This window comes from Daphnia magna, unplaced genomic scaffold, assembly GCF_020631705.1.
Source record: "Daphnia magna isolate NIES unplaced genomic scaffold, ASM2063170v1.1 Dm_contigs066, whole genome shotgun sequence".
Classification (NCBI taxonomy): Eukaryota; Metazoa; Arthropoda; class Branchiopoda; order Diplostraca; family Daphniidae; genus Daphnia; species Daphnia magna.
In genome coordinates this window covers 6,766-16,587 of record NW_025533119.1, presented here as the reverse complement: position 1 = coordinate 16,587, position 9,822 = coordinate 6,766, and the positions used below count along the sequence as shown (strand labels likewise).

The following is a 9,822-nucleotide window of genomic DNA, read 5'->3' as shown; positions in this document are numbered from 1 at the left end:
AGAAGTTGGCATCTCGATCCAAACCTCGGAACACGGCCCGGTCGACATAATATCGGCATACTGCCCTAAAGGTAACTGCTAAAATGAGGAAATAATAGTATTAATAGCAATACAGAACAGCGCCATCATAGGGGGGAATTTTAATGCCCACCACACGATGTGCGACCATTCACCACGGGCAAACAGAATTGGTACAGCCATCTTTAGAGACCCCCCAACATCTCACTCATCACGCCCACCTACCTCGGAACGTACATCAACCCTATAAACGGTAGAACCTCCACACTTGACCTCACCCTATGCTCGGCCACAATCGCACAAGACGCAGCCATCACACTAGGGCCGTATATGGGCAGCGATCACCTGCCAGTCATACTGACAATAAAAATCTCTCCCAGAGATAAAAATATCCACATACCAAAATGGAAATTCTATGGAGATAAATGGCCAGACTGGAACGCTCATATTACCATTAAACTCACACACAAAATCCTCATCGAACCAAAACACCCAACAGAAGCCTTCTATCTATTCTACGATGCCATCATGGAGGCAAGCCACAAGTTCTTCAAACTTACCTGCCCTGGAAGCGACATTACCCCCGAAAACACCAAACCATGGTGGAACACCGAATGTATTGACCACTTACGCACAACCAGGAAAGCCCTCTATGCATGGAGAAGAGACCCCTTCTCTGAGAAAAAAAAACGCATGGAAAAAAGCCGAAGCGGAAAAAAGAAGAACTATTATCAAGGCTAAAACAAAATCGTGGGAAAACTTCATCACAAATCTCAATACGAAGAAAGGACACAAAGCCACATGGGCCTTCACGAAAGCCATGAGCGGGCGGAACTTCAATCCGCTATCTTACGGTCTCCAAACCCAGGACGGCTCAATAATCACGGACCCTAAAGAAAAAGCAACCTTATTTATGAATACCTTACAGACTTCACTGACAACGGCCCGAAAACAAGCCTGTACGAAAAAGCAGCCATAGAGGAAGCAGCAAATCACACAGACCACCTACCCCTCAACAAACCTTTCACAGCAGAAGAAATCAAGAAAGCCATTTCAAGATTTAAAAGCAACGCTACAGGACTAGACCTAATTCACAATGACATGATCACCAACTTATCCGCAACTAACCCTCAACTCACCCTCCTCACAAATGGCTCCACTCCCGCACAACGGAAAGAAGCGGTCATCATCCCCATCCTAAAACCTAATAAAAAAATCAGAAGACCCTTTATCCTACCACCCCATCTCACTCACCTCCTGCCTATGCAAAACAATGGAAAGAATCATAATGAACCGACTCAGCTGGCACCTGGAGACCAATAACCTCCTACAGACTACACAGGCCGGCTTCCGCTCCGGAAGAAGCACAATGGACCACATAATGACCCTGGAAAATTAAATAAAAACAGGTTTCGGCAATAGCCGATACACATACGGGGTCTTTCTGGACATAGCGAAGGCCTATGACCGCACACAAACAGACGGCGTCCTCATCAAACTAGCAAAACTTGGAGTAAAGGGCCCAACTTTCCGATGGATCCAATCCTTAATCTCGGATCGACAAGCCAGTGTAAGGATAAGCAACCAATATTCAGACCCACGACCAATAACAAGGGGAGTGCCACAGGGGGCGGCACTTAGCCCTACACTCTTCAAAATAATGATCGACCTCCCCCACCCACCAGACGGGATAAAACACTTCACTACGAAGAAGACGTAGCCATCTACTTGCAAGGGAAATCAGATAATATGGCGGAAAAAAATGCAACCCTACCTGGATAAACTTTACAGATTGGTCAGGAAATGGGGCCTAGAATTCTTAGAGAACAAATCTGCCCTCGTAACGTTCTCCAGATCCCAGAGCACACCGACAGCACCGCTGCTCTTCATCCATGGAAGACGTATCCCAGCAACGGAGAGGGTGAAATTCCTGGGGTTAGTCTTCGACATGAAGCTCACCTAGGCCGCCAACATAGACGAAGAAAAACCTTAAAACTCCCTATACAAAACGGCTCGATCACACTTCTATCATCCCGAAGCATGGCCCCCAAGAGGTACAGTATCCTGCACAAAAATCCGAACACCGATTTAATTTTTGAAAGCCACCTATTGGCGGGGTAAAGGGTTTTTTGTTTGTTTTTCTTTAAGAGGGAGGGTAGACGGGGTGATGGACACATAGGGCAGGGTTGGGTAAGTCTAAAATTTTTTTTGATGCCTTAAGGTATTACGCTTTAAGGCAAGTAACAGGTCGGGACATTTTTGCAACCCCCAGGGTGATGTGTTTTTTTTAAACGACAGTTGGAAATGTTGGATTTAGGCTGTGTAATATTCCTTACCCAAAATAGATTACACAGCTGCCTGTGCACAATTTTGTCGTTATATGGGCATATGTGTAGAGCCTCTGATTGTGATGCCGGAGATCAGTGTTCGATTCCCGATAAGGAATTACAATATATTTGGTATCTTTATAATATTCTTCATTCGCATATGCTGGGAATATTATTGTTTTATAACGAAGTAAATTATTATTTTTTTAAGTTATTTAATAAACAAAGAAAAACATATTGCTCGATGAAAATTTGTTTCATATATGAACGAGAATTTCTCGTAAGCTAACCACATTAATTCATCACCTCATCTGGAATCGAACACCGATTCCAGCATCACCTTCAGAAAGGCTACACCTACGCCATTGACAACGACGTAAACATTCACAGGCAGCTGGAACATAAACTAAATTGTTTCGGTAAGCAACATTACCAAGCCCAAGCCCTAAATTTCCAACTGTCGTTTAAAAAAACACACCACCCTGGGGGTTGCAAAAATTTCCTGACCTGTAACTTACCTTAAAGCGTAATACCTTAAGGCATTTTTTTTAATGTCTAGACTTACCCAACCCTACCCTGTCGTGTCCATCACCCCGTCTACCCTCCCCCTTAAAAAAAAACAAACCCGCTACCCCGCCAATAGGTGGCTTTAAAAAATTAAATCGTTGTTCGGATTTTTGTGCAGGATACTGTACACCGAAACTCGCCCCTCTTGTCAGAGAAATTGTCCCTCTAGCCCACGACATCTACAACGAAGACCCTAGCTACAGTAGCCAACTCAAAAATCCCCCCATCATGTTCAATCCTACCTTCCCGATGTCCAAGACAGAAGCCCTCACGAACCAATCGAAGGCCATGGCCATTTTTGGAAGCCTAGCAAAATACAACTCAACCCCCACAATGGTTCGATACACGGATGGATCCATCACACCCAACTCAGCAACCGGGCCACCCTAAATCGTGTACGCATCACCGTGTATCGCATCACCGTAAAGCGTGTAATCTAACCGTGTATTTGCTTGACTCCGCCCCATAAAGGAGGGGCTTACAACCCCTGTCAAATACACGATTTCCCCTAAATCACGTCGGAAACCCAAAATTCACCACCAGAGGCACCACTATATACCCAAGATGTTTCTGCTCGAATTTCTTCCCAATGACCCTAATTTTTAAAAGCTCTTTGATATGATATTTTTATTTAATTATTATATTTGAATTGAAACGCACGTGGTACCATTTCAAAATATTGTGAATTATGGAGAGAAAATTTAGAACCGGAAAACTTACAACGGTTCTACGTGGTTCTGTCAGAGGAAGGACAAAATGTAAGTATTTTATGAACGTTTACTAATTTGTATGTATTTTATTGTGAATGTAACACATACTTTGGTATAAAATAAAATTTTTAAAATCATATAACAGGAACGGTCTAAATTGGATGTTAAACCAGAACTTTGTAGCATTTAGAATTCTTGCCTGTTATGATTCAACTTCCAAGCGTTCCACAATCCTCCTACATAAACCAATATAATCAATCTCATATAATCATATACCAATCATAATACCAATATAATCATTCTGGAACGTTCCAATTTTGGAAAATGAAATCAAGACCGGTCCAGAATCGTTCCACAATCCTCATACATGAACCAATATAATCAATCTATCATGCTAAAATGTTCCAATTTTGAAAAATGAAATCAAGACCGGTCCAGAATGATACCTTTTTATTAGGATAATTGAACACTTACAAGTTGATTCCAGAATAGGCCACAGTTATAAATGTTTCTTTGGCTTGGATTCAACATCCAATTCCAACTTACACCGTTCCTGTATTTCCAGAATGTATAGTCTATGTGTTTTTATAAATTTATTTCAACATTAATAGGAACGTATGGTGGACAAGAGACTGACGAAAACCAACCAATCAAAAAAGGGGAAATCTCTTTCTAGGAAAAAAGGACAAAATGAAACAGTAAATCTAGATATTTACACATTTACATTTTATATATATTAACTGATCCACAAAATATTTTCTATACTTACAGGATGTTGATGCAGGAAAGTAACTATTCTACCACTTCCCTGGATGATGTAATATATTTTTAATTACACTATAAATTATTATGATACAACCGAAAAATTCTCTATTTCTTTCCAGAGTAATTTCTTTGGTTTTGTGTCCCTGGATGGCGAGGACATTTTCGACGACGACGACGAAAGTGTAAGCATCATTATTCATATAGTTGATATGTTTAAATACGTAGTGCATTACTAAATATAAAATTAAATAGGATAAATTGGTGATCGAGGACCCAATATCGAAGGAGTCTAATCGAAATAGAATAGCGATTCTCGAAAAGGTAGTAAATATCGTATCAAAGTTTTTCTTTACATACATACATAGCAATCAAAAAAATCTCTTTGGGAACTTGACGAATTGAAAAGAGAAAATGCCGCTCTTAAACAATAACTTAAAGAAAAGAATCATACTGAAAATGAGAGGGACGAGGCTGAATATCCGGAAAGTGCCAACGAAGAGAGTGACACTGATGATGAAAATGCAACTGAAGATGAAAAAAGCGATGAAGATGAAGAAAGTGATGAAGATGGAGTAGTAGAAAAAGTTACGAAATTGGAAGAGCTGAAAAGAAGGATTTCTATAAAGAAAACCAACAAACAAGGGTACTATTCAAACAAGGTAAGAAAATAATTATACATTATACATAGAGTATTATTTACATTGTTTATATCTTTCATACATTGCGTGCCTGATGTATAAATTATATATATACATTATATATATAACTTATATATTATATATTTTATATATGTACATTGATGTAAAAATATACTGTATATGCTTTATTGTAATAAATTCACTGAAAAAAATAGATTGTTCATTAACAAACTTTTTATTTCTAGGATGCGTATCCCATAAGAAAAAGTCTGATAAAGAGGATGAAGGCGAAGTACCCTCAACATCCAGCGGGCTTTGCTCTCAAGTTGGTTAGAGAATTGTGTTCTCGGGAGTTTTTGGAGCTCCATAAAAAAACCAATACGAATGCGAAGATTGGGTTCGATTTGAAAATCCCAATAAGGGTAAAGGAGCTTTCCTGCATTCGAAGTAAGTTATTTATTCTATTGGAAATAAAACATCATAATTATGAGTGCTTTTTAGATACCATAACTGAGATGTATGGGGCTCTAGATTCGAAGACGAAATCAGCGGTTGAGATGAAAATCAGCCAAAAATTCAACATTAAATCGAAGGACAGTGTTGCTTGGCTGAAAAAATTCAACGAATTAAAAAATTAAATAGATCGTGAAGTCGATAAAACCAATTGATTTTTTATTACGAAAGTTTTATCGTTTATGTTTTATCAAGAAATATACTTTTAAAATATCTTAATGTGTTTTTGTATTATTTACTTTGCTTTTATACAAACTTCATTTGGACTAATTTAATAATATAATACACTTAAACTGTTATTGCAACAGTTATTCTAAACCAAAAATATATAATTTATAAATTATGAACATTTATATATATTATAGAAAATATAAATGTTTGGTATATTATATAGATATTATTATTATATAGATATATTATAATTGATGTATATATTTTCCCTTCATCCTGCGCGCCTGTGCGCCAGTGGCACATCGAGATCCTGGGCGTTGTCCGATGACTTTTGTTACCTCTTAAAATAAAGCGGAAAAAAATATATTATTAGATATTTTATATATATTATACATACTATACATACTATATATACTTTATACAATATGTATACCAATGATACTATATATGAGCATACACATATATATAATAAATATACTGTACTAAACATATTATTACTATGTATATTATAGTAATGAACAAAAGCAAAAGTTTTTCATTTACCAATAACGGTCCCCACAGTATTTCAGGTTACTTAAGTTGAAAGTTGATTTCATCAACGGAATAGTAAGTGTTGTCAGACACGTTTAGAGCGAAAGAGTGGCTTGGGACTGTTGAACTTTGCCCAATAAATATACAACAGGACAATCAAAATGCAGCGATTCCTTTTATTGAGACAACTGAAACTGAAAGAGGACAGATTGTAAAACACTTTATATAGAAGTAGGTGACATTACAGACGACAGAGAGAGTACGGGCAGTAACAGGCGGAAGCCTCTGCTTGCCTCCTATTTCTAACAGGGACCTCAATCTTTAATTTAAAATGTAGAAAAAAATTAACAATTTCATAACAACTGAATACAAAAATTTTACTTTTTCTTTTAAAAAGTCAGTTTTTTTGTTTTCTGGTTGATGTAAATCCGGAAAGAAATGTTCAAATCGTAATATTTGATCATAATTCCATTTAGCGCGTGCTGCTTCCCTTTCTTCCTCCCTGCGCGCAACTTTTTCAAGTCCAAAGCTTGTATCGGAATCGATATCTGAAGATTCGTACCAGTCTGAGAAATTCTCTTTCTTTTCGTCAGAAGCAATTTTGGCGTCGGAAGCATCGTTCATCTTCTTTTCCAGCAAAAAAGATTTGTGTTTATTGCTTTTTACAGAAAGAGGATCTAACGCACTGTAGTTATCGTTTTCGCTTTCCGACTCTTTTTTTTTGTTTTCATATTTTTCATGCTTCTTTAAATGTTCAGATTCTATCCGATCTATTTTTGCCTCTTCTGCCAAAGGGTTGCATGAAAAGATATCTTCAATGTGTGTTTTCCCCTAATGAATATAATTAACAATATGTAGTATTGTTATTTCCAACATTTCATATTCAACACTACTACCTTTTTGCTTTTCCTCTGAAATTGCCTCTTTTGTTTGATGCTTTCGGAACATACCCGATTGACATCGTGGCAGCCATTATGTGAGAACAAGTGACGGTGGATGCACAGGTGCAAGTTTGGTGCGGTTCTCCATTTTCACCAGAAAACAAAGTAACCGCATGTTTCTGTCCACCGTGTGTGGTCACCGCAAAATATTTTTGTAACGGAGCCAAGGAAGTCCGGTTTTCTAGTACAATCAACTTTACTCTACTAAGGACGGTGGAACTAGGAACGTATTTCTTGGACGGCCTATGGGAGCGCTAATCAACTAAAGATAACAATAAAGTTAAACAAAGTACACTGTATTTCATAAATAATATTCTACTTGCTACCTCGATTAGATCTTTTTTTTCTCTCTATCAATTCGGTATCCAGATCAAACAACTCACTAATGTCGTCTTCTAAGGAGTAATCCTTTCTTAAATGCTCACGCACAAGCCAATTTTCTCCAGCGGAATGTTTCGCCTTTTTGCATCGAAGCAATCGAAGCTGAACAATTTCGGAACAACCTTCTATGACTTCTTCCTCTTCATACCCTCGATGCTTAACAAATCTCCTTTTCAATAGGGAGTTGAAAGATTCTTGTCGGTGGGTCTGAAGGAGATGGTTTACGCCGTAGTTTTTAAGCGCCCACACTCCCATATTTTTCATGTCTGGGTGTATATGTATTTCAAAATACAGCAAAAATTCCTAAAATAGAAGTATGATGTTAACATTTCATTTTGACGGAGTTGAAGACATACCTTCTTCCAAACATGGCGTTGCAAAATTTCCAGACTTGCGCAGTATTGTTCGTAATTTTCTTGATGCAAAAGTTCATAAAATTGCTCGTGGTACTTGGCTGTTTCTGGCTTCGCAGTGATTCCAATACTTTTCAATTTCTTCTTAATATTTCTCCACGCGTGAATATGACATCGAGCGTGAGCTATATCTGGAAAAACCTATAAGAAATGAAGAGCATACCAATGTGAATGCATAACAGCTGGATTGATATAATATTGTCACGGGTAGAATTGTTTGTGGCAATAAACACTTGTTGATGCGATCCGTCCAAAGCCAAAGTTACATAAATGTTGGCCTCACGACACAAGGTGCAAACATATAGGTCCCTTTCACCATTGGACTACTCTAAATAATACTAACACTACTTCCAATGGTGCCCTAATGGACTAAAACACAGATAGTTTAACCGAAAGCACTAGTAAACACAAACTAAGAAGCATGAGTTGTTTACCAGACAACGTACAGACGCGCACTAACTAGCTCTAGATTAATAAGACCACGCTAGAAAAAGCCATCTAGCGGTCATTTATAAAAACAACTACACAATACTACATAAAAAGACATACGTCACAATATCGCCACCTAAAAAAAAAAAAAGGATCGTCCTCGATCATACAATTAATCATACAAGCAAACAATCAAAAAAAAATCATTATAAAGAAAAACGCACAGGAGCCCGTATTTTGTTTCTTGATCTTAACCTGTGTGAACCATTACATCATTAACATTATAGACATTTTTTGAAACAATACTCTTCAGTTCTTGGAGCTCGTAGTATACTTCTTGAACGTGAAGCCGTATCCGTACCTGTAATAGAAGAGTTGGAAACAACCAAATTCTTTCCTCTGTCCCCGTCGGGACAAGGAGAACGCTCATCACCCTCAAAGGTGGTACACTCATCACCCCAAAGGTGGTACACTCATCACCCTCAAAGGTGGTACACTCATCACCCCAAAGGTGGTACACTCATCACCCCAAAGGTGGTACACTCATCACCCTCAAAGGTGGTACACTCATCACTTCCGTTTCTACCAAAACGCGAAGCGGAACGCTCATTGCTTCGGTCTCTGCCAAGACGCGAAGAAAACTCACTTACACTTCTATTCTGGCAGGAACTAGAAGTGTTCACGTTAACACGAAAACGGAAAAAGTTAAACAAAATGGGAAAAAAACACGAACGCAAACCGTTTTCTTCTTTCTTCCATAAAGCAGTTGAACAATGTAGTTAAGATCGCTCACTCGACGCACAATTTATATGAACCAAAATACCGGTGAAGAAATTTAGTCGCACGTCCTTTCCTTGTAATAGGCCGTAGTAGCTTAACACTAACACTCATTTGTTTTACTACCTTTAAGTTCCGACCGGATGGTATCTTTAATGGCGGCGGTAAAGGAGGCTAAAGTAGATGCCACGTCTTCCTTAATCTCTTTTCTCAAAGACGCAATCGAAGCGTTTAACTCCTCCTTCGTAACAAACCCAGCAGAGGGAGGATTCAAGATGGTAGTCTGCATTACTGGGGTAGACAAAGAATCATTCAAAGCTCGATTGGCCATGGCAATTGCCTGACAATGAACTTGAATCCGAGCAAAAAGTTGATCAACGGTAAATGGCTGCGATAGATCAGGCATCACCTTTTCCATAAGAGAAGGACTTAATCCACGCAAAATATGCTGAACTTTCTCTCGTTCAGGCATATCTGCATTAATTTTTGAACAAAGATGAACAACATCATAACAATAAGTCATGACGGGTTCACCAGGGCCTTGCCTTCGGGCACGAAGCTGCGAATCTAGTTCCATTTCGTAGTTTTGATGACGAAATGCCCTCAAAACTCGATCACTAAGAGCGGGAAAAGTGTCAGGT

The 9,822-nt window shown here is 38.5% G+C and overlaps 1 long non-coding RNA gene across 1 annotated transcript; it reads right to left on the bottom strand.

Annotated features, from left to right (window-relative positions):
• Window positions 1-4,660: 4,660 nt before the first annotated feature.
• On the bottom strand, window positions 4,661-8,413 carry LOC116930072. Its single transcript, XR_006652622.1, has 5 exons — window positions 7,919-8,413; window positions 7,508-7,865; window positions 6,253-7,443; window positions 5,531-6,049; window positions 4,661-5,461 (listed from the first exon to the last, which is right to left on the bottom strand). It is a non-coding gene; the product is annotated as an uncharacterized LOC116930072 (long non-coding RNA).
• Window positions 8,414-9,822: the final 1,409 nt, after the last annotated feature.